Genomic DNA, 26,176 nt, shown 5'->3' with positions numbered 1-26,176 from the left:
AATAATGCACACAATTACCGTCGCCCGTAACCATTGGCAACGCTGGGCTCGTTGTCAAAGGAGCAACACTCCTCGGGTACACTGTTGCAATCGAGCACTGGCAAATGCATTTGGGATGTTTCCGTGGCTCCAAACTGCGCTCCCTTTTTTTTTATTTCTTGCTTGCTGTGTGGCGTATAAAACGAAAACAAATAAATGTTGCATCCCACGTTTCGTACACACAGACGGATTAAGAGAAGCGGAAGAAGAAGAAGAGAAAAATGTACCAAATTAAAGGTAACGCCAAACCGAAATCATGGTTAATGGAGCCGATATGTGGCGCAGTTTAAAGCGCGCGACCCAGCTAAAACGTGAATCAAACGGCAGTAAAATTAATAGTTTCAAGAAAGGCGACACTTGCAGTATTCCGTGCATCATTAATCGAGCGAGTTTTATCGCTTCCATTTGCACCGGATTCGCTCTCTTTCGCTCTTTCTCTCGCATTCACTGTCTGCCGATCGTGGCAATTTAATGCAAGAATGTACATAAATTGGACCCCCGAAACGGACGGCCAACGATGCACAGACACATACGCATGCGTATCAGGGCGGAAGAAACCTTAGACGACGATGAAAGCGAGAACACGACATCGACGATTGCGGATGCTGTTTCTGCTGCTCCTGCTGCTGTTACTACCCCCGTTTAGGTGGGTTTTTGGGGATGGCTCCCTTTCAGGGTGGTTACTGGTTTTGGCCGGCTCGTTCAAGTCTGTTCACACCAACCTCCGGTGCACATCGGCACACATACACGCTCCGGTCATGCAGTCCGCACCTCCGATGGCATGGGAATGAAATCTTGGTTGCCGAAAGAATTTACTGCCCACGATTCCGGTTCTACGGTTGTGTCGTTTTTTTGTTTTGTTCGCTTCACTTTCCTCTCGCTCGTTCCCACTGTCGTCCTACCGAGATTGAGCATTTTTTTGTAGCATTGCGTCCGGCGTGTACTTTCGATTTTCTCGATGCACGCGTCCCCAAGACGGACATGGCGAGATGTAGATTTCGTGCTATTTTGGGGAGTCATCCGTGGTGATACTCGCTGTTTTGCGGTCGGATATGCAATGAATATTTTGCTGGTTTTTCAGAATTGCTACGAATTTCCTATAATGCTGGAAATGGACACTTTTACTTCGTGTGTAATGTGAATTGCAAACATTCGATGCTATGACGTAAGCTGGTGATGTCAGTCTAAGATGGTGATGTCATGAACGCGTACTCACCTGCTCAGTGCATCCATTAATCACAACCCAAAAGCTTCGTAACATGTCTCAAGCAGTTGGGTCATTTACTTGTTTCTGTATGAAGGCAAATACTCGAACAGCTTTGTGGAGGTTGAACAGTTTTAAGAGACGAATTTTGTTCCTGTGAGATTCATTTATCTTTCCAAATTTTTACAACGGTACCGAACGTCTTGCAAACCCATTGATTATATCGCCGTTATTGGATCGTAGAGTTACCCGGTGTGCTCCTTTCTGCATGATGGATCCTTCTTCCGGGTTTTGCCCGCTCGTCCGGCCGATCGCCCTGGAGAAAGGATGCAGCATGTGCTAAACTCCAACGTGGGCCATAACGAGGAAGTAAAACGGGGCTTGAACCAACACGCAAAAAAAACACAACTAACATAAAGCAACTAGAAAACTGCCAAGCGATTCTCATTAAGATTCACTGCACGAATGCTATAATTTCGAAAGGGCGGAAACATTAATCCATCGATACGCGCCGAAATGGGGAGCCGGGACCGTGGCCGCGTGCAAACTGTTCGCTCTCCATTCGCCGGGGGGTACCGAGAATTTCGGAAACCCTTTTCGGCAGACCCTTCCGTTCTGTCCCATCAGTCCGGCCGCTGGTGTATGTGCTCTTGGTTTACTTTTTGTTTTTTGTTTTGTTTTTGCTCTTCACTCGGTATTTTCGCTCGAATCCGCTCGAACCATCCGGGTGAGGCTCATCTGCCTGGCGTCCACCGTCACGGGACCACCGGAGGATCGGTTCCGAGAGGCGATCCTCGCCGCGCTAGCAACATGGCGTCGAAGCCGCCCAGAAACACCGAAAGTCCCGTTAGATTTTCCGCTGGGCGAACAATAACGTTGGGCCTGGACTAAGGTGGGGTTGAAAAGGAAGGACATGTGAGGGCAAGCGACGAGAAAACCGTTTGGCCCAGAGCCCTGGCCCTGTTCGGGGAGAAAATTGCAGTCCCAAGGCCCTTCGCGCGCCGGACGTTTGATGGCCCAATTGTCGTGTTTTGTTTCGTGAGACACCGTGCAACTTGCAGCTCCCAAACACACATGCTGTAGATTGTATAATAAGAGCGACAGAGAGAGAGGGAGAGAGAGAGCACGAATCGAAGAAAAAGAGGTAAGGATCAAGCGAAGTTTGAAATATGCAAACGCGCTCCAGAAAGAAGAGGATCAAGTGTGTGCGTGTGTGTGTGTTCACATCCATTACCGGGTTCGGTCATAATCCTTCGTACTGTGAAGGCCTTAAAGTTAGCGAGAAAAAAATCAGATCCCCCCCCTCAGAAAGGACCAGAAGCCCAAAATCGGTGCCCAAAATCAACCCCCACACTGCACTTCTTCTCGACGTCTCGTCCCCGGAGGGCCAAAAAGGCACAAGAATGTACCAATTTTGTTGCGCCTGGCGGCGTCGGCCTTCGAAACGAAATCGCAATCTCGGTTCCCTCTTTCTCTCTCTCTCGCTCTCTCTCTTTCTCTCACTCATACTCTCTCTCTCCTCCTCCCCCTTCCCCGAGTTAGCTTCGGGAGGAGTGTAAAAGATAATTTAATGCATATAATAATAATAAGCGGCCCCGAAAAACCTTGAAACATTTCGCACACACACAATCGCGGCGAAACACACCGGTAGTAGAACGGCTAATGGGAAGGTATAATTTTGCGGCGCTCATAAAACCCATCGTGCCGTGTTTCACCCCATCTTGGAGCCAGGATGGGTCCCAAATGCACGGAGACGGTATGGTGGATGCGCTTAGGCAGGACGCGGCAAGCGATATGGGCGATTTTCGGCTGAAGTTGAGCCGTGTGTTGTTTTTTTTTGTTGTCGTTTGAGCTATTGCTATTTTTTGCTCCTCACAAAAAGTGCCGTTGTGCGTGCTCTCGAACCACAAGCTTAACGATCTTTCCGTTTTGGGAGGTGGGATGCAGTTTTCGTCAATAATGGGAGCCTTTTTTTTTCATCTCTTCATTCCCACTCGCTGAGGTTGCATTGTAATGTGCTGGCCGTTCTGCGTGTGAGTCACTTGTGCAAAAATATGTTACAAATCCTACGATCGGATCGTTCGTGATCGTTCATTTCCTTGTTTGATTTAGCCACACAATTATGCGCTCCCTGCGCCGGCCGATCCTTTTTCTTCCGTCTCCAATCTGATCCGTCAATCACCTTCGGTCGGCATCCTTCTCGTGTGTCGATCACGAACACCGAGTGCACAAAGCTCTCCCTGCGAAATTGAATATGGTTTTAATTTATGAATGATCCCGCCAAGCCTAGAGCGAGCATTAACGGTGGGGCTCCGACCGCGTCCATCGAAAGCGAGACACAAAAACAAAATGTGTATTAACGTCAGTGATCGACGTGCACCGCCGAATCGCACCATCCTTCGCTGAAGGTGCAGTAAATTAGCGTTTATTCCCTCTCTCCTCAAAACGACCGGTGCCCTCTATAATTGATCGACACAAACCCTCCAAATCGCACACAAATCGCCTTCCCTGAAGCTTAGCTTGGAGCCTGCAGCTTGCACACGAATTAGCCGAGAACTGCAATCGGCTTATTTAGGCCGCGAAGCACGTTACATTTATACATTTATTTGTTCCCGACGCCAGACGACGCTTATTGCCGTACCTCCGATCCTTCGGCGCCAGCAGCAGTCTCCTTCTTCCCTACCCTATGAGGGTTGGGGATGCCCTGATCGCCATCGCGCCAGTTCGCGGTATTGACGCCGGAAAGGTGCGCAATTAAAATGTACTTAACCGCGTTGCCTAGCGCGCTTTACCGACGGGCGGGCGTTTGCTGCGGCGTTGCTTCTGCTTCGTGTTGTCTACGCGCGGGTTTCTTGGGGCGGTGTTCATGCTCGTTTTTTTTTTATTATTATGCATCGCCCCCCAAATTGACTCAAACAATCCGGCCATTGGTTGGCCGTGAAATGGATCAAGTCGTCGAGCAAACGCGCGCGAACTCAAACATCCATCCGGCCTCGTGGCGGTGGGTCGCCGCCGATTTGATTGCTTCAAAGACCTCAAACACCTCGCCTCGGTCGCTCGCTCACTCGTTTCGGTTTGGGTCTAGGGAAAATTGAAGCCTTTGAGGGTGGTGAGGGGGGAGGGAGAAGGGTTTCATGTGGCCCCCATGGGAATCGAAAATCGAATGTGTGTGAGAGCGATACGACGCGCGTGATTGATGATTTATTGTAGCAATTATAACGCAAATGACGGAGTGGATTTTCGCTGGACGAATTAATTGCATCTGGGGGGAGAATAAAATAAAAATCTAAATTCCCCTCGCATTTAATCTTTCGTGGCTAGAATATGCCTTCGTGTGTGTGTGTGTGTGTTGGTTGCTTTCATGCTAATTTAAACTCATAAAATTTAATATCAACACCGAATCCGGACGGACATCGACGTCTAATCCTCGGCACGGTGGCGGAGTTCTTCCCTGCTAGAGGGCGCTCGAAAGGATAATGAGCGATTGTTTGTCTGTCCCACGAAGGAACGCTCTCTCTCCCTCCCTTCTTCCTCTCTTCCTTTCCCCTACCAGCCTACCCGCAAGGAGGGAAAGCAAACACGTTCCGCATGTCGTGACCGACACACCGACACCGAAACCGAATCGAGGAAACAAACAGGCCCTTTTGCCAGACGGATCACGCAAGTAACGAACGGTACATTTGATGTGCGAAACGCAATTCTCCTTCGTACTGCCACTGCCCGGACCCTCCCCGGGCTGCCCTTTTTCTCACCCCCTCCCACATCTGCCTAATTTCCATTTTCCTGCGCCCTTTCGACGCGCCCCGGTCCAGACAAGCGAACAATTTCGCCATCTCGCCCTTACGTCCCATGGCAGCCCCGTTAGTTTGTTCGGGTTCGATGGGGGGGGGGGGGGGGGGAGTCTCGAATGTCCTTCGAACGCACCATCGTCTAATAGGTGTGGGAGACCAGGGGAGGAGGGTTTTTGAGCGAAGGATTTCCGAAAGCCCGCACCATTCTCCCACCGGTGCCGGCGATGTCCCATCGGAACGGTAATTTCCGGCACGGAAAGGATCTTTGGGGTGATTGTGTGTCGGTTGTTTTTTTTTTTTCGTTATTGGTGCTGCCTGGTACATCCTTTTCCCACACACTCTCGCACACACACACACACGCACACGCATACCCTTTCTATCTCTCGATTCAAGCAGAGGGAACGCGGTGCAATCGCAACAACACCCGAACGGATCCTTATCTGCTATCCCCAGTCCGTCGCCACCGCCGTTAAGGATGCGCCATGCTGTCCGAATGGCCGTCCATCGCTACGGCCGTTGAGTTTTTGATGGATTTCCCACCGCCCTCCCGCCCATCGCCCCCGGCCCATCGCCGGGTCCCCCTCCTGCCGGCGGGTCCTAAATTAGTCAAACGCAGCAAAGGGTGCCGGGCTCTAAATTGGAGTGAAATTATGCGTCCCGTCTACGGCGGCGGGTACGGCACGGCATATCAAACCGGCGTTCGGTGTTCTTTTAGCGTTCCCGTGTTGCGTTTTTGCTTTTCTCCCGCTTTGCGAAACGCGTTTTAAGTAGTTGAAGTGAAACTTTTGATATAATAATTAGAGCCAGCCAACCGGGCTGCGGACGGGGGTTTTCAAACGCCATTTCGACAACGATGGGTTTTAATAGGTAGGTATGGTGCCGTGTACACCTAGCTCATGACGAACGACGGTTCGTTGCCAATGGCAACGCCATTCCCCCTTCCAGACGATGGGTACGATGGAAAAGCGTAACTACTCGTAGAACGAGGAGCATCTGGTGTGCTTGGTTTGGAAAAATCGGTCTCCTAGTGTTGGCTACCGATGAAGAGGAACATTTTGGTCATTTGCTGGTAAAATAGAAACGGAGAGAAGGAATTAGCGAGCGAAGCAGCTCGCCGATAATTCGAGTGCCGATTTGCGACAATCCATCAGCAAACGAGGAATGATTAAGATGCTTCGCGGGAGCCGTAAAAATGCCAACGTTCGGGTGGCTTCATTATCCTTCGATGGTAAATGGCAATCAGAATTATAACGCTTGAAGCCCGCACGCGCTAATCGGTTGCGCGCTGCAAATGACGATAATTAGAGTCTGTTGCATTAAACGCTGAACTGATTTTCGGCTTCGAAAACTGCTGCGCTAATAATTGTACGCCCATCCGATCGATCGAAGCCGTCGATTTTCGGCGCACATCAAAACAGGGCGCCCGCACGCGCGCAGGTGAAAATAAAAGTTTAATGGCATCGTAATACTACCCGAACAAAACAAAAATAAATAATCCCCCATTCCGAAAGTAAACAAACAACCCGACGCAGCACGCGGAGCCGGGCTGTAATTTTCACCCAATTTATCGGTTTTCCGAATGTTCGATTTTTCGGTGGCGGTTCGATTGAACGCCGGCGCGAGCTGTTTGTGCGCGGGTAATTTTGCGCCGATGCTTCTCTGTCGACTTCGCGGCGAGCTTTGGAGGAGAATTCGATTTTATTAATCATATTAGCCGGCCCTAATGGCCGTTATTAGCTGCGTTTCTTGCGCTCGCTCGCACCGCATCTGTATTCGTGGTGATTTTCCGCGCCTCTTTTTCGCCGTTTTTTTTTGTTTGCCTAGCCTTACTTTTATTACATGATTTTTCGGTCTCGCCGGCGTCATGTTTGCGACGCATTTCCTCAACCCCAACCACCCGGTCAGATTCCCCCTCGGTGCACTGATTCGTCCTTGATTCCATCGACGGTGGTGCCGCTAAGTGCGTCAAAATACCTGGCGCATCCCGGTAGCACGGGCAAAACCTGCCAGCGCACGAGGTGAAACCCGCGAGTCTCGTGATGATAAATGCAATCTAAGTGTAGGGTTCTCGCTGGCAAATTCCTCCCCAAGGTGCTGGTTTCCGCGCTGGCCCCCCAAAAGGGCTACGGCAGGGTGGGCAGTAGTGGAGTGCATAAAGCGAAAAACGGAAACCGAACGACAGCCGACGAAAGCGGTCGCGGTTGCAGCCTGCCGACGTCTTGTCCTTGAGCGTCTTCTCGGAAGCGAGAGCTGTGGCGTGGTGTGGAATGTGCCGTGGAAAGGAAAGAGCACACACACACACACACACGCAAGGATGGAGGATAAGACGCCGTCAGGGAGGTCCTTGCTCGGGGTAGGGAAGGGCGTAAAATTTTACAGTTTTTCGATTCTTCTCTGTTCCAATCCACCCAAGGCCATCGTCAAATTGATGTTTCGGAAATGAGCGAGTCGGCATTAGTAGAGGAATAGAGATCGAGAACTCTCGTTTGGTTGGGTTGAGAAATTCGCACAACCACCGAAAGTGTGTCAACGAAAGGATGGGGTCCTTTTTGGCCTCGAGAATGGGCTTCGAAATTCGAAATAAATAACCCCCAGAACGGACCTCCCATCGCGGTTACGTACCCGTAATTGATTATTTCGCTCTTAATAATATTCATATTTGCCTTCTTTCACCACCCTCTGGCGTGCCACGCCTCCACCCTACCCTCTGACGTACGTTTCCCCCCTTGTTTCGTGCGATTCCGAACGCAATTAATGGCCAGCACAATGAGCGATGTTTAATAAACAATCACCCCCGTTTCGGGGCACGGAAATGTTAAACATCACCCACCCCGAGTTTCCCGCGCGTGTGGGGTGGCAAAGCAAGTGGATCACCCTGGGGATGATAGGGGGGTGCTGTTTTCGATCCCCACCTCGCGGTTTTCGCCCCTCACGCAAAAACGGGTTGCGCGATTTGTTCGAATGCGTTTGAATTTCGCGTGCGCGCGTCCGAGCGCCCATTTGTCGGGCTTTTGTTCGGGCGTTCGTTATGGTAAACAGAAAAATTAAACTCACCCCGGCACGCAAACTAAACCACACCGTGTGATATCGTGCCCGCGTTTCCCATCATCCCCTCCCGGTCATGGAATGGGTTTTGCGGACATGCCCTGTCGGCTCGTAAGAGAAACCGGGAGTGCGAGAGAGAGAGAGAGCGATAAACGGTTGGCCTAAACAGGCATGAAAACGATCCATCTAACGCACCCCCCCCCCCCCCGAACGCGGCAAGGGGGGTGGTTCGTTGAAAGCGCAAATGGGGGTGGGTTCTTATTGGTCGGTTTAAGTTTTGAGTTCTAGCATGCATTTAATTTCGCTTTCCAAGCGAGACATTATGGCAAACAAAATGAACAAACGCACGTTTTAAAAATTCGCGCATTGTTTTCCTCGCAATGGAAACTAATTTTCGCACCACACCGAGCACAGGGTGGAACGAAAACACGGCAACATATCGAAGCCACGGGCGAGGGTTTTTTGCGCCAATGTTTGCTGTCTACCATCGGCCACGCAAACTCCCTTTCAGCAGGGCGGTTCGTCTTCCTGTGACACATTGTAGAAGGGCGCGTAGGCAAGCCCTTTTTCCGGCCACCAGCACAACCCGTCGCCCATCAAAAATGGCTCCCAAAAGTTGTGCATTTCGGTGGTTGCGCGGTACCGATCCGACGGGCGGTTATGGTTCAACAATTGCGCGCCGAGAAATCATTCACAAGCCGCCTTTTGTGCTCCAACGCCAAGCAGCCGGCGGCCAGAGTGGGAATAAAACACACCGTAGATGTGTTTGCGAAAAGAGGGTGGCGATGGCGACAAAAGGGAAAAGGCTCTCCGCTCTTCTCCGTGGGGACTGGTGCACTTGCACACCCACCCACCCCGAGATTTGCGTACGAGCGTTTGTTAATTTATAAACATAACGATGATTGGCCTTGAAACAGCCGACGAAAGCGAACTCCGCCGCAAGTAGGGGACGGAATTAAAATCGAAAGCACGGAGAAACCCTCCGAGGACCCCACCGAATGGGTTGCCAGAGGGGTTGAAATAATGGCGGAAGGGTGAGTTTCAGGGCCGGCGGGCGGCATTTTCGTTAGAAATTAGCCAGTCTCTTGCGTGCACGTGTGCATGTGTGAGTCTCGTCGCAATGACCCACCAAAAAAGGCGTTATTGCAATATCCATCCTCCGCTGTCTGTTTCGTGTCTGGGATCGCGCGCGTCAACTCACTCGCTGTTTTGCGGAGGTCTCGTCCAAATCGCTACTTTTTGCTGGAGCTGCGGCTTTGCTGAAGTTAAGACATCTCGCTCGTACTGTCGAACGAATGTCACTCCGGTTTTGCGATGCGCAGCGGGAGATACTGCGCTGTGTGTTGTGGTTTTTTTTTTCCATCCTTCACTTGCTTGCCTGATCGTTCTCGATGATCTTGACATTTTCTTGCTTTTTTATTTTTGAATCGCAAGCTCGCTTGGGTCCTCTCGACACCGGCAGCTGTAATGATGGACGACCCTCAGGACGACGGTGACGGTGATGCGCTTCCGGACCCGTTGGGGCTGACGTTTCGTCGGGCTTCAATTTGCCCGCGGAAGGTTCCACCGCACCTTTACGCACTATGCGAAAAACAACACCCGCCTGTTGGCAGAATCACACTGGAAGGGTGAACGAGATTTGTTTCTTCTTCGATTTCACGCTCTCCGATTTCCGGAAGAACCACTTCATGAAGATTCCGCGAATTCCGCACGGCATGTGGAAGAGGATATACGCTAAAGTGACATCGTGCACTTATATCAAATCCTTCTTCGCATGATGAGCAGCTCGCTAGTAATCTTTCTGCACCTTCAACAGCCTTTTCTTTCTGCCCAAAGGAAACGTTTTAATAAACTCGTTTCATTTTGAGAGCTCCATTTTCCCATGAAACGGCATTTGACGCCATCAAATTAGCAGAGTTTTCAACGATATTCCAAAAAAAAAAAACCGCCTCAAATCTCCCATCGCCGAATCGGATGCACCCATCGGTCGCGCTGGCTAGATTGCATCCCCGCGTGTGCTCGTGCGCAGATGTTTGATCAACCCAACAAGCGGGGAGGTCAGCATAAATAAATAACGAACTCCAACCCACACCGGCCTGCCTCCAGACGCCGCTGAGGCTTCGGGCCAATGTGGGACCAATTTCTAGGAAATCATGTCCTGCAACAATAACGAAACGGAAAGCAACAAGAATGGGAAAAAAAAGCACCGAACCCATCGCATTGGCAGAGCCACTCGCTAACAAAAACTAGAGCGCCTCCGAAAATGGCTGCGGCGCACAAATTATGCATTCAACCAGCTGCCGGGCAGCTCGCTTCTCTAATTCGCTGCTCTAATGCCAGGTTTACTGGCCCGTGCATCGAGCGCCTAAATCGACGGCGGCAATAGGCATTATAGGTTTGGTGGGCATATATCTGCTGCTTTTTTTTTTGCTGCTCCTGCTGTTGCTGTTGCTTCAGATCCGTTTGGTTGGTCTCAAGCTGGGGGGCGCAGTATCGAAGGCTGGCACGAGCCTCAACCGGCCCTAACAGGGGGCTCAAGCTTGATTAGATGCGTCTCGAGCTTGCGCGCGCGCACCACCACGTGCCGCGTTGGATTGCCATCCGCCTAATCCGCCTGTCGCGAACACCGGCACCGAAAAGCGGGCGATCCCTTTCGGAAAGTGGATCGGTGTGGCGGAAGATCGCTTTTGTGGCAGCTATTTGGCGATCAATTTTCCACCGAGCGCGATCGCCGCTCTGAGGCCCTCGAGGCCCCGCGGCAACCAACCTCCGTGTCTAATCGACGACCAGCTGGTTGGCTGGTGATGCGCACCAGCGAAGGCTTAATTTATGCTGCTGCTGTTGCTGCACACGCGCCCAATCCGCTAAACTGCAGCATTTGATCATGATCCTCCCCGATCACCAGGAGGCCGATCTCGATTGCCATCGGCGGCGGAATTGGGCCGGTGTGATAGATTTTGCACGCGCCCCGTTTATCGAACCGCGAATGTTTGGCGGCCCCGTAAAGTGCATTGCGCCTCCGGTCTGAGTGGGGAATTAGCTTGGCTTGCTGTTATTATTTGATTAAAATCCACTAGCGAAGGGTTGGAACTACTCCACGGAAAGTGCAGCTGTACCAGCGATTTTCAGCGACGGGCCGTTTAATCCTAGTTGCATACGCGCGAGGGCCCTTTTTATGATTCATGGTCAGGGTGCAATAAGTGTGCAGTGGTGAAGAAAAAAAATCTGCTTCCCTCTCTTACTCTCCTCCTACGTGCTCCTCTGGCCCCTGGAATATCCTTCCCAGTGTAATGATGCGTGCGAGCGAAGAGAACAAGCGACGAGACATCGGGATCCCATCGTCTGCGCCGGCGTTTTTCGACCGTACAGATGGTTCTAATTAAATTAGACCCACCAAAGGCATCCCCCCCCCCACCGGTTGGTTGCGGGAAGGACTAACGAGCGAGAGAGACAGAGTGACAAAAAAAGAACAGGAAGCCTGCACCGGCCTCCGGTGGGGAAAAAAATACCCTTGTTCGACGAAATGTGTACTCGGACAGAAGTAATGGCAGCCATTAGTTTCGCGCCGTTTTCGCACCCCCCCCCCCCCCCCCCCCCCAACAGCAACGCCTTTGGGAGGCTACGCGGAGGCGAGTGCAGCCGTTTGCGGGTGGGGATGGGGAATGCAATTAATGTGTAAAATATTTCGTCTGCCGACCCCGGGACTGGCGAGGAGAAGCCCGTGTCGTGGTGACGGCCGTTTGATAATTCATTTTATTATTTCGGCCGGCGAGCTCGCAATTAAGGCTACAACAAGCGTTGGATTCGAGTTCCCGGTCGGCTCGAACGAGCGGGCTGCAGTCTCGGCTAGTGGGAGTGTTGGTGGGTGGGAAATGCAAAAGTGCAGGAAAATAAATTAAACCATTCATTTCGGGCTTCCATGGTCGCCGGGGAAGGCTGTGTTGAAAACACAAAAAAAAAAAATGAGAGGAAACTAACGCCAAGGCGATTCTTGGCGCGGAACTGGAGCGTTATCTCATGGTCGTTTTTCAATGCACCAACAACGCATTCATCTGATGCATCAAATGCACCAATCGTTATGTGATCTTTTATGCAAAATCATGTTTGTTTGTTCGTGTTTTTTTCTTTTCGTTGGTTCCAGAACTCTGGCCTACTTCGGTGCAGTTTTGCCGTTGGCAAAACATAACATTTTTTGTTTCTTTTTGCTTCTTGCGCTATTACTTCGTATACGTTTTTTTTTCTCACTTTTTTTTCTCCAATTCTAGTGACAAACCAATAGTGTGCCAACACCACCAACCGCCCCAATGCCTACGCCCGATACAGACACAATACACACGTACAGACACACCGCGCAAACAATGCTATGGGAGGCTTCAATAGCTCCGCCAATCGCCACGACAAATTCGTACTCAGGGTGAACCGAATGCCGGTAAAGTTTAGTCGCAACCATCACGTCCCGCGAGCACTCGTTTCCGTAGCTCCGATTAGTCGGAAATTCCCTTTGGCTCTGGGCAGAGGGCCGTAGTTGTTTTTTGATTGTTGTGGAAAAGAAATTGGCCGGATAGAAAGAAGACGAAAAAAAACATTTATTAAACTGCAAAATTCGTTCCCGTAGCGATGTGGTGCGCACCTTCTTAGCTGGCAAAATTCGGCTGCAATTTGTTGGAGGTTTATGAAACAAAAATTGAATCGTCACACCACACGCACTTTTGCGGCACACACATACAAGTAGTACACGCACACATACGAACACTTGGGCGAGCTGATGATTAGCGAGCGAGCTTTATGTTTTTAGTAGTTTTTTTTTTGCTCACTTAGATTTTCTTTACACTCGTTAGGGTTTATTTGGGGCTATAGAGGTGTTTTGTTGTTTGCTTAGAGTTTTCTCTGATTATTTTATTTGCACCAACCGAGATAATGACGAAATGTTTTGTTTGATGTTTTTCAGCAATTCGTTACCTTTTGTGTTTTATATTAATGTCTGTATTTTGTATTTGTGCAACACAAAACGAGTGTTGTTCGACAAAAAATCACTTAATGAATCGCCCAACGTGGGGCTCGAACCCACGACCCTGAGATTAAGAGTCTCATGCTCTACCGACTGAGCTAGCCGGGCACTTGCGATCTAGCATTGTGTCTGTAGGCGTGAATTACCTTTCATTTTCTTAAAAGAAAATCGGTGGAAAATATTTACACCACCCTCTATCTTTTTGCAGTTTTCTACGATCTCCCACCATCGATCGAATGCCTGCGAGACTGCATTCCATTTTCCGATCACGCGTTTTTGCTTAGGTTTCGAAAATACGGCTAATAGAACACACACAAAAAAAAATGAACGAAAAACGCTTTCACGAAAATGTGGGAATTTTCTCGACCCCTGTTGGCCTGTTTGCGCGACCAATCGTCCCTCCTGGCTGGCCCATCAAGTGTGTGCGCGCGTCAATTTAATTCGTTTTTGTTTATTTCACGTACCACTTTCCGGTGGCGTTTGCTCTTCCCTTTCGAGCGATCGACCGATCATCGGGCACGTGCTGGATTTTTCAAAATTCATAACCATAATTTATGACCGGCTCCATCTGCGTGTACGACGCGAGAAAGAAAAGCGTCGGTGGATGGAAAAATAACATGAAACACGAAGGAAGAAACCCCCCAACGGCACTGAAGACCATCCGGACAGGAGAGTGAGTGAAAAATTCTCAAATATGCGGTAACGGGAGAGACGAGGAAAAACACACGCACCACATCCTCTCGGTGCTCAATTTTCTCCACCATCGTCCCACCACTTGTGCTTGGCTCCAACGGACAACTGAACTGTGGCAGCACGTCCCGTCGTCATTGCGCGGATTCATTTTCATCCGGAAAAGTGGATAAACACCACCCATCCTCACTCCCCTCAGCTCGGATGCTCGTCGCGCGGGATGTGGTTTGTTTTAATTTTTCCGGTGATTTATTCATGCGGCCCAAGATTCGAACGAAGATTCCTCCCGCTGGACGAGAAGGGTGGCGCTAAACGCGCACGGTTCCGGGGAGCACGGTGTCCAAAATTGAGCCTTTCCGTTTCGGGGTTTGGCGTGCTTCCGGGAACGAACGTACAGGGTGGCCACACCGACGCGGCATGTGAGCATTGCTTTCGCGTTATGATGGGAGACAGATCGAGCTCGATTTATTATGCTTACTGCTGTAGCGAGCGTGTAGAACCGGGGAATGAGCAGACCTTTTTAGCAAGGGGTTGGAATGGGTTTTCCTGCTGACTCGGAAAACATGTGGGGTGAGTGTAAAAATAACGAGACCAACAAAAATACCTTTCGCAAGATAAAACCAGCACGAAGTGCTCTGCGTCCGGTCGCACGTGTACTGGCACTCGAAGGATCCGAAGCCTTTCAGAAACTGCAAGAAACCAACGGATACTGCGATATGCAATGCACACTTTGATGCAGTCGCGTTCGGTGGATGCACATTTCCTGTCCCGAAGCTCGCAAAACCACCTTCGACAGTGGAACCTGAAATCGCAGGATCAACGCGCCCGAAATTGCTTAATTATCTTTATGAGCCTTGTCTGCGGTAGGAGATTAATGATTCATGCTCGTTTCCCGTTCGCGCGAAACTTGACGAACCAACAAAGACCCCAAACCAAGCGCCCTGGCCTCCGTTCGAGCCTTGCGATTTTTTTTCTTGTTGTGGGACCAGTTTTTGCACCAATTCCCGACTTGCTGAGTGTGTTTATTCGCAAGTCTTTTTTGCTTTTTTAGCGAATTTAGCCGCGTAATGGTCGAGGTTAGTTGATTTTTCGGGTCTTTCCGGCACACCCCTTCCATCGTGTGCACCCGGAGCCGCATTTGTCTTGCCTCCATTATGCTTGGTGGTCTTATAACTGGGCTGCTTTTCCACTCAATCCCGCCTCTATGCACATTTTCAGCAGCTCAGCTTAAATGGATGCGGGTTTCCTTACTTTTTGTTTTGCTGCTACTCGCGCTGTTGTGACTCCTAACCCCGCTGTTTGTGGGGGTTTACTCTATTTGCATTTGAAATTGCAGTTTGATTTCGTTTCTTTTGTGGGCGCTCTCGTGCGCGAAACTTCTCGTGCCCTCACCGCTAGATGCCCATTATTCCGAGTTTGTCTTCGCTGGTGACGATTCATCGTATCGTTCGAGAACTCAGCTCATACAAATCCGTTTCCCAAGCGTGCGGATCTTTCCCGTCTCCATCGTCGTTGGAGCTCGCCGCTGAAGAATTTTATGATCGATGACAGCACGTGCCTCGCCATGAAGGTGCTTCGAGGCCGCTCACGTCTTATCTTCACGTGCACTCGCTGCCACACACCGTACGTCGAATGCATCTCGTACGCGTAATGTGATCACGATTTTCGATGCCAGAGTTCGGTGGTAAAGGGAAACACCTCTTTTCTCTGCTCCTACCACAAAAGGGCGGCGTACACGGAGTGAATCCCAAAAATAGTCCGACCCGGGAAACCTCCTCCCGGCAGAACCGGAACACCGGGCGGGAAAGCGAAGAAATGCACAACCCACACCGGTTCCGGTGAACGAACGGCTCAAACCCGGTGGCATATGGTGATTCGGCGGAATGTGGCCTCGTCGTCGTTCAGTGAAAGGGGAGAACGCTGGTGCGTCTGGGGGAAAAAAGGGGGACTTCTAGATTCGGGGGATGCCTTACTCATTCAATTAAGTACGCTCTTATGTAAGGAGAAACGCATGTCGCTTCGGATGCACTTATTGCATCCGTGCGTTGTTGATTTTTCCGTTACCGTTCTTAACGTGTCGTGACAGAAAAGGTATTGGTTTTCGGTCGGAAAAACTCAATCACATCATTGCAATTGGCTATTGGGTTATGATGAAGAGAATGATTGGAAAATGTGTCTGTAATGTAGTTAATATTTGCAAACAGTTAAATGCTGAAATGATAGTAGTCATTTTTCACTAGACACCTTACAATTCGATGCATAACCCACCTCTAGGGATGCTTTCCACTATGAGAAAGATGATCTCGTTCTCGTGCGCCACCACATACCGTGCGCTAGAGCATGTGGCACATTTTGTTTTGTTTCGCCCGCGATCGTCTCCGAGATGGCCGCCCACTCGTGCTCGCCGGTGGCAAGTACGTTCCTTCCAAAATGCGCTCTAAATATAGGGCCAACGCGCATCCTCACATGTGCCATCTCGATTGTGTTGAATGGTGTGTGGATTCGTTGTTGTTCGTTTTGGTCGCTTTTTTCCGGGAAAGAAAATACGAACGGATTGCACTTAAAACCGAACGACGGCACGCACATAAAGGTGACCCGTGACACGGTTTGGGTAAGGGTATTTGGAAGGAACATTCGAGCTAGTTCGAGCGGTCGGTAATCACTTTTTCCTGTGAACGCTACGGCGCTCTTTAGTTTCGCCAGTAAGCAGCGAGCACAAACAAAACAAAGCAATGAATCTCAGTTTATTGCGTTGAATAAAAAACAAGCATAACTGAAGGGCGATAATTAAACTGCGCGGTGAAAATCGGGTAAGGAAATTTTATTTTCTTGTATTTCTCTCACCAAGCCCGGCTAGCTCAGTCGGTAGAGCATGAGACTCTTAATCTCAGGGTCGTGGGTTCGAGCCCCACGTTGGGCGGAGAAAAGCTGATATTTTGCCGCCTTCTTCTTCCTACATCACACAAGTTTTCGTTCTATTATAGTACTAGGAGTGTTACTACGTACTTAGATTAATATGTTGTGTTCAATAGCGCGAAGAAATAATTAACATGCTTAAATAGGCATGATCTGTGCTAGATGACTGTTTACTAATCAGCGTTTTTCTTTCTCTTTCATCTCTTCCCTCTTAGGTAAGTCTCGGAAACAGCATCGTTGGATGCAATAATATTGCACTTTGAACTAACATCTTTCCTTTGAGCGACATTGACCGAGCTTTTCTTCTGTACAAACGGAGAAGCTAAGCTCATTCCCCCATTTCCCATACACGCACCAGTCGTATTTCCAAGCGCACCTTTCAGCTAAACACTGCCCACTGTTGAAGGGCGAGGAGCAAAGGTAAAACAAGAATCGACTTTTCATTGTTTGTTCGTTGTTTCAAACGTTCTGCTGCTGTGTTGCGATTTTTAACTGGTTTTCTTGCCCTGCCATCATTTTTTTCCTCCATTTATAGATAGATGAAAAGTGTTCCCTAGCTATGTGGTAGAGTACGGTTGTACGTTTTCGAATAAATAGTACTGTACATAATTCGCTTTTATAGCGATAACTCATAGCAAGGAAATTCGATCTTATATAGTGTATAGTATTTTAAACTAGCTTTGTTTTACGAATTGTATAGGCTTTTCTGTCTTCTTAAGCTTCAATTGAAAAGACATATTTATTTATTTTATTTTAGCTGAATAGATAGTCCGATCAAACAACCAAATCAATAGATATTAGCTTAAATTGCAATTTATATTTGCATTTCCGAAAATTGCATGATAATAGAAAAAAACGAATCGAAGATTGATGGCTCACTTGACTCACGTAGCAGCAATTAGCTCCGTGATATGCGAATAAGAGACAAACAAAATTCGCAATTCCAAGCTCCTCTTTCTGACAAGAGCCAGACGTGATTAAGCAAAAATGCCGCAGCATAATCACTCAAGCGGCTCCTTAAAACCCATCCGGACGCTGCAGAGTGAGGCAAAAGGCCGTGCTGCACTTTGCTCCGCTTCCAACCGGTTATTGCCGGCTAATTAAATGTGTCAAATTGGCACCTCTTTGCCAAAAAATTCACTTAACCATTTTGAGCGATTCGGGGGTTTTTTATATTCCTTTTTTGCGGTGGTGTTTGTTAAATCGTAGCCAATCGATCCTAGCCGAAGTCCGTGTATGAAGCCATCACCATTGCAAACAGTGAAATCAGTACAGGTCAAGCAAAAACGTCTCCATTCGAACGTCGCTCATCTAGGGGTTGCGTTTTTTTGTCAAATGTTGCGTTCCGCTGATCAATTTGCTAATTTATAAATTCGCAACACACCGCCAAAGGAGCATTAAGGTTATCTCATCAATCATTGTGTACCCCGGGTATGGGTAGTTTTCATGTAGGACAGTCAACTATGCAAATCATCATATTCTTATCTTATCTGAATGTTGACCAGTTGACCGAGATTGAAGCATCACCAATAGCGTCCACCTGAACGCGATGCATTTGCTTATTAGTTTGACTCGTTCGCGATACTTTTGGTTCGGTGAACGTGTTTTTTGGACCCAAGGGAGTATAATAACTGTATAAAATATTCGTTCATCGTCACGATTCCGAGTTCTTCTGGTTCGTTCGTCGTGTAACGATTCAACTGGGTTTTCAAATAAGCCGCAAAAGCGCCACCTATTGCACGCAATGCAAACCACAGGCAAGATGAAAGTTTTACGCTAGAGGGCGCTGCTCTGAAATCCGTTTATAATTTAAAACATCTTCTGCGTCTGATGTATTCTCAAAAGAATGTAATTTTTATGATAAAATCCACAATTCTTTCAATAATATTATGGAACAGATCTAATACTTTATCTGTTTTTCAAAAATATTCCTCTACATGGTAAATGATCATAACGGCGTTAGATATAATTCTGAATGACTATTGTCAAACTAATAAGTTTTTTTGAAATTTTTTGGAAAAGATCAAATAATTATACAACTAGCATCTATATCAACAGCATCAATGAAAATCATATTTTCTTCCACCACGTTGTTCTGTTGCACCTGTAACCTTCATTGAAGCTCATTTTTATGGACAACCCCACTCCGCTGCAGGTGTTTCCTCTTCCATCGTCTGTCCCACCTGGTAGTCACTGGTCACCGTTGACAGGGGCGTCATATCTCAAGTCCCAGGCCGCCGCGAGATCATTTCATGTTCGCGATCGCACGGGGCACGCGGGAATTTGAAAGACGATCCGCAAGCGAGACAGTCGGTGCGAGCGAGAGAACGCGCGCCATACCGGCAGCAGGGACAACGTGAATTCCCTCCCTCCCAACGCCACGACTCCCCCTCTCGCCACGAAGACGCGTCGGTCGGCTTTCTGAAAGGGGGTTCGGGTCGAGAGTTTTATTTTTAACATCAGTCTGGGTCTTTCAACGGTCCGCGAACGCGATCGAGCCGATCAAGCCCCGGTCAGTGGCGGTGGTCAGTTTGGTCCACCCGGTCCGACGTCGTCCTCGGTGCTGCTGGTCCCGGGCTTTTCCCGATCGAAAATCGCTGCACTTGAAAGCCGCTTGGAGCCTCCGTCTGGCTCCGGGGCTCGCGGTTCCGCGGTCATTTCCTTTTTTTCACGCGAAGGTGCCCGACCGTGAAAACATTCCGTTTCAAAGTGTCCCGTGATGGATGTGTCGTTTCCGCTCGGCTGAGTTTCGAACCGTACGCCTGGCCGACAGCCGCACGGTGAAGGTCGCATTTTTCGCGGAAAATTTATGATTTTCCCCCGGCCACCCTGCTCGTTTTGCACGGTCGTCGCGGTGTGAGGGGGTGAAGGCTGTTTGGCCGAAAGTGAGTTCGATCGTGAGTTTTCATTGATGGAAAATCACACCGGAAGTGGCGCGTGTACGATCAGGTGTTTGCGTCCGGGTGAAAGTGGCGCTCGTTAGTGTGAAGAGAGAAAGAAAGAAGTGAGAGAGAGAAAGAGAAAGAGAGATAGGAAAGGGCCGGCTGCCGGTTATTTTCGTGCCGACCACCGACCAGCATATTGTGATGATTTTGTGGCACAACTTGTGCGGTCGTTATGTGATCCTCGCGCTTAAACAAAGGGGGCGCCCCATTACTCATCCCACTGCAGTTGTAATAATATAGCGCCCGCGATCAAAACCACCCTTCCCAAACGCGGGTGGGCTAATAAAGAAGCAAAAGAAGAAGCCAGCATCGCGAGGCGGCGAGCAGCGTGTCGGAAAGTGCCAGTGAACGAAATCATCTCGCTCGTTTCGAAATGGTGCAAATTAAAATGGCACAAAAATACACCATTGTCCCGTGCAGCGTGTGTTGTGTGTCGTCCTCGTGAAGTTATGTCGCGCATGAAGCGATAGCGAAGCGCTTCCCCATACACAACCTGTGTGGTGTCTGTGTGTATACGCACCAGCGGGCCCGAGGGTTCCGTTTTTACTTTTTTGCGACCAGTTTCGTCACCTTTCGCTTCGTTTCGTGGCCCGCGCTCAATCGCACTTTCGCACTCGCTCTGTGGCAATTAATTTCGGCACACACACGCGCGGATACGCAGCCACACGAGGCTTGAGACGAGGCGGGGTACGATCGCCGCAACCCTTCCTCCCGCCCCCATTTGGGGTGTGTGTGTGTGGGAAAATATTTGTGAATTTTCTGCGAAAGAGTGTCGCATCGCTGTCCGCGAGAAGGTGTTTGGACGCGCGCGAGTGTGTTACATTCGCCACCCCTATTTTTTTTTTCAAGGGCGCTCCGGAGTCGCCCGATCAAGGGGCGGGGGTGCGTCCACCATCTTTCCGTGCGTCCGATCGGTAGCAGACGGTGATCACGATGCTGCGACATAAAAATCACCACCGGCGCCATAACAACACCTACAAGCCGCCCTTCATGCGCAAGCGACGGGTAAGTACGATCGAGTGGGTGGGTAAAAACGAGGGAGCAAAGGGAAACACGGCACCCCTCATTCGGAGGGTGGGAAAACCGACGATCGGCAAATGAACTCAAAAAAATGCCGTGAAACCGCACACAGCAATGAATCAGCTCGACTCGCGGTTGGTAGCGTGTGGCCGCGAAAATTGTGCAAAATGAAAATACCAACAAAAAAAAAGCAAAACCAGTACCGAGTCCTCCCCGTTTTCTTTTGCATACGTCAGTGCGGTACTCTCCAACACAGATACACACCCGAGAGAAGGGTGGCACTGACCGTCAACCTGCTCGCCATTGACACACGGGTTTTGCCTCCGTTTGCGCCCAAACTCGGCCGGTCAAAGCGCGAACGTTGCCCCGGTTCCGGCGCAACGGGTGTTGCCGTTTGCCATTTTTGTCCTCGCCACGCTAAACTCGAAACGTGTGGGAAGTCGAATCCCATCGGGTACAAACACGGTAAGCCAGGCAGGACACTGCGCGGGTTGGTGTCGAATGGTTCGAAATTCATTCATGCTTTCGAACTGCACCCACTCTCCCATCGCCACCATTGGGGCTTGGTGAAAATGTGTCGCCATTTCCTAATGGTGGCGGTGGCAAGAAAAAAACTGGCTGTGTGTGTGTTGCATTGCCAGTACCACCGGCTCGGTGAAGGCGTTTGAGTGAGTATGTCCTTGAAATGGTGGCGAGTTTTTTTTTTATTTTGGCAAACGGAGCATAATATTTTTTTTCACACACATCCTTCACATCATCTGTGGTCTTTAGTTGCGGCCTTCCATTACAAAACCATCGCCACATGATTGACGTAAACGAGGGAAAAAAGCAGTAGAGATTTGATTGCATAGCATCCTGTTTTTTATTCAATTTATTTCACGCTACCAAAGCTATGCATTCATACGGGGCATCATCGAACGAAGAAAAGGAGCATTGAAATTGTGGAAAACCGACGCCATATTCCACACATCGATCCTGACCCGACCCTGGCTTCGGTGCACGCATATGCGCGCTGTCATTATTCAATCTCGGCGATGAGTCATCGGGTTTACCCACCCATTGGAGGGAAAACGGATTGGATTCATCAACTTGTCGAAGAACACCAGCGTGCGCGTGTGTGTGTTCCAGCTTTTCCCATCCCGTCGAAATGGCACCCGACGGGGTGCTTCTTAAATTTGTCACGTTTGACCAACCGGGCACGGTTTCGTCCTGCAGATGCGGATGCTGACCTTCGATGGGTTTTTATTATTTGCTGCTTTTGAAAGGAAGCTGCCACCGGAGACGGGAAACGAGAACCATTTCCTTGCTGCATCCAGCGCGAAGAACGTATGTGGAATGCTAAAGCAGCTCGATTCGGTGCCAAAAAAAGTAGCCCTTGTGAAGCGTTACAACTGGCCTGTGTCGAGTGTCCTTCGAAAATGCAAATCTCGTTCCGTTGTAATTTCAGCCCGATTGGAGCCTGTGCCGAGTTTGGAATATCTTGCTCATTAAATTGGGCCATAAATTATGCTGATGTAAGGTTTATGGTTTCTTAAAAATGTTTAATTAATTTGAGCAATGCTTCCAGTCGTACATTTTAACGGTCATTCCCTTGTTCAGTTGTCAGTTTTATGTTTTTATCATAATAGTGTTTTTCAAAGTCTCCGTATAGGTATCTAACCATTTGATGATATGTTGTCGATTTTTTTAAACATCTGATGAACTGATGTGATCTTTTCCCAACAAAGAAAACTATTGGTTTCGTCAAATGGTTCCTTAATTTAATCAAAACCACTGCAAAGTAATCGCATTTCACTGCGCATTCCACAATTCCACGAGAAAATCTGACCATTGGCGTTGGCATTACCGTCATGCGGTCCTCTAGAACCGGAGCAATCTCGTCTGCCGATGCTTTTAAGCTGTTTTAAAAAGACACAAATATGGGACCAGGCACCCGGGAATGGGAAAAACGTGCATCTGCATACCAGCGTCCGGGCAGCAGCGACATCGTGGCATTGCCGTCCCGTCGCCATTGTCGTTGACATCATTTTTACTGCATGCCGTCTGCCGTCGCCCGGTCGCGCATGTATGCGCCGGAATGAGGTCATAAAAGACGCCCGTGCCAAAATATCAATACCAAGTAAATGGTAGCCCCATTAGATTGCGAACGGGGGACGTATGGTTTCGCGTTCTCGGAGCAATAAATGCTTCATCCGGCGGTCGAACACACAGCATGATAAATGAGTTGTTACAGTACTTGCGTTTGCTGCAGCAAACTTGTCTAAAGAATGATCCGCAGTACACAAAAGCTGGCTGTACATTCAAAAGGTCCACAACGCCAATGGTGCTCTACGAACGATTTGATTCACGAATTCCGACGCTCTGTGCCCAATCGGGTTATTCTGTAGGCGTTAAACAATCTCATCGCGTGGGGTATCGTTTTCCCACTTTCACCATCACTTTTTGTCACAGCTCTGGCCAGCCAATCCGTGAGCGTATGTATCGAACGACCAAACGTGATCAAGTCACCGCCGTCTAATATTTATAGCGCCAACGACTTTGTTAGAGGGGCAGGTCGCCAAATCGTGGGCAGGATGTGGGAAATATATTTCAAAAGCACGACCGTGAGAGACACACTCACGCACACACAATGGCTCCTTGGCTTAGTCAAAGAGCAGCACGCGACAACAGCACCCACACACACACACACGCAGCTACAGGGCAGCAGCGATCGACGACCGCCTTGGCGAAGCAAAAAATAGACCCATTGGCGGGAAATTCGGTGGCGTAAACATTGGCCGGGTCCGACGCAAGACGAGATGGAATCGAACGGGAGGTTCGAATCGTTTATCTTCTTCTTGGCCCTGTGTTGCTGCCAACCGGTCCGGCCAGATGTGGGCCCGCTTAATGGAGTCAAAACGGTGCTGCTTTTGAGCATTTTCCCGGCCCTCGACCCACATGGCCGGTTCGTAATGTGCGTGTGTGTGCCTCATGGAGGCGGTGTAAAGAACGCGTCCGATTGATGTGGATCGTTTTTCTTTGCTATTTTTTTTGCGGCCTTTTTGCCGACAGAAAATGAGTTGAAAGCGCACCGGTTAGAAGGGAGAGTGAGTGGGTACGTCGTTAAACGCAGTAAAATGGCAGTGGGGAAAAGGCTGCGGAAACCGGACAAGCCGCTCCAAATAATGAGCCCCCATCGACGAGTGATCGGACGCAAAGCGCGATTGCCGCGAGGTGTAGAATGAAAACCGACACACCGTTTGGTGGCAGGATCGCGTGATATACCGGACATGCTATGATTTACTAATCGGCTATCGCCACGCGCGTAAGGGGGTTTAAAATAGCCTCGGCTGGAGGGAAAAATACGCAGAAATACGCCAACGTACGGAAATTAATCGCTGGTAGTGTGTTTACAAGTGTGACCTTACCGGGCAGGGGGCAGAATTTTTCATGTCAAAGCACGAACCGGTTCGTGAGCACCCTCCATAATGGACCGAGCGAGGCCGTTGAAGGTTGGGAATTTTAGCGCACGAAAAAAAAAAACCTTTTAATGACCATCCATACGGATCGCTGACGGACATATGAACCTCGCAAAGATGAGTGTTGAGTGCTCTGGAGTGGATTTATTTCAGCAATATTAGTTCTCGCAGCTCGTTTAAAAAAGCAACACACTCACTATAGGGCACGGAAAGTGCTTCATTTTGTGCCGTGATCTTGCACTGCTCACTCAACCGCGAGTTGGTGTGTCTTGCACGAGTTGAAATAGAACCACCGGTGGCAAGCTTATGCGGTAAACAATAGGCTTATGAGGCTTTCCTCTTGCAAATCTTGCATCATTCGTGCACATTGGTAGAACACAATGCTAGCATTTGAATTCAAATGCCAACCAATGAAGAAAACAGTAGTTGGTTCCGGGCAGAAGGACAAGCAGCCACGAACCACACAAAGCAGATGGGCACAAGATGTAGAATTTAGTGGCATTTATGGTGAGACTGTTTCTTCTTTTATGGCAGGATCTGTGAAACTGGATAGACAAAAACTGTTGTAGCATGGGCTCGGATATGCTTATGAGACACTGCGCTTTCGATAGTATCGTCGCGTGAAAAACTCAATGTTTGTTTGTTCGTGTCTCGATTTTAAACCATTTGTTCGAATCAGACACATAGCAGCCTAGTGTGTGTGCTTTGTGTAATAGTTTTTTGTGAGGGCTACTGGTAAGAGATTGTTACTATTTATAAAAAAAAACGGAATTCCATTGGTTTGATTAACGATGACATAAAAAAATGTGCACTAATTCTACCAACCACCAGGCGCCTCCATCAGTTAACCACATGAAACTGAATGTGAATGTTTCGATGTAATTTTTTGCTCTTGCAGTTGTAATAAAGCACATAAAATAGCTCTTGAATAGCTTTAGCTCGGCATCAGCCACCACTAATGTGAAAACGTCAATGTAGGGACCAAAATTGCTCAACCGTTAAAATTAGGCTAAAATTGCAGTTCGAAACGATGGGGCGCGTACATCCACACTAACGAGCGAAACCGCACCAGAAAATCCACACTTCTTTCCCTTCACTTGTTTGCCCATTCCGTGGCCCATTTACGCACCCATTGCCCATACATTGCGCAACGCAAACGTCAAGCCAGGCTGCGAAAACGAAATCTCCCGCTCATTATCGGAATTTTCCGTAACGGAGTGTGGAGAAGCAAGGGCACACTAAATCCAGCTCGTTTACAGGCTCCGTTCCTTTGCCCTGTGTGGCCAGTGCGAGGGTTTTTCTTTGAGACCCACGCCACGAAACGCGCTCAAATACGCTCTGTCTTAAACCCGAACCCAGAAAGAGGACGCGCTCGATGGACACGAACACATGCACGCTCACACGGACACACGGCTGGCAAAACCCATCCGTTTTCCACTTGCGTCCCCGGCTCGTGTGAACACCACCACCACAACCCCAAGGCGACTCCGTGATTTCCAACGGGTCAGGGTGACGATTGGAAAGCCCAGCTTTACTCCACAAATCCCTTCCGAATCGGGGCAGTTGCGAGGGCACGCGATGGAAGAAGGAACCGCGTGGCCCACACAGGGCGATATCGGCATTGCAGTAAACGGAAGAGTAAAGCCGAAAGGCTAAGGAACCCAGGTCCTTGCCCCTACCCTACGCTTGGCTCGGGTGCTTGGTAAGCCGGGTGGTTGGTGTCTCTCGTTGGCAAGGAAAAGCCACAGACGACAACGACGAGGACGATGACGACGTATCGCTGCTAATGCTCGTCGTCGTCGCCGTCGCTTTCTCGCCCACCCATGGTCGAAGCCTTTCCCTGGACCTCGGAGGTCGACGAACATGAGTCGACCCTGGGTCGAGCTGGGAACGGAACGGTTCGAGCGCATCAAATATCGATAAAATGAAATCATAAAAATAATTTGTAAATGATATCGGCAGCATATTTATGGCGCTACAGTAAGCGCTGCTCACAGGACGCCCTGGGTTCGGGCTGCTCCAGCCAGGCTCGTTTGTGGGCAAGTGGTGAGAGGAATCCA

The 26,176-nt window shown here is 49.3% G+C and overlaps 2 non-coding genes across 2 annotated transcripts; one reads left to right on the top strand and one right to left on the bottom strand.

Annotated features, from left to right (window-relative positions):
- Positions 1 to 13,122: 13,122 nt before the first annotated feature.
- Positions 13,123 to 13,195, bottom strand: Trnak-cuu (transfer RNA lysine (anticodon CUU)). The gene has a single exon. It is a non-coding gene; the product is annotated as a tRNA-Lys (tRNA).
- A 3,429-nt stretch (positions 13,196 to 16,624) lies between these two features.
- Positions 16,625 to 16,697, top strand: Trnak-cuu (transfer RNA lysine (anticodon CUU)). The gene has a single exon. It is a non-coding gene; the product is annotated as a tRNA-Lys (tRNA).
- Positions 16,698 to 26,176: the final 9,479 nt, after the last annotated feature.

The sequence above is a fragment of the Anopheles nili genome, chromosome 3, assembly GCF_943737925.1.
Source record: "Anopheles nili chromosome 3, idAnoNiliSN_F5_01, whole genome shotgun sequence".
Taxonomy (NCBI): Eukaryota; Metazoa; Arthropoda; class Insecta; order Diptera; family Culicidae; genus Anopheles; species Anopheles nili.
The sequence above is the reverse complement of the archived record's forward strand: the minus strand, read 5'-3'. Positions and strand labels throughout refer to the sequence as shown.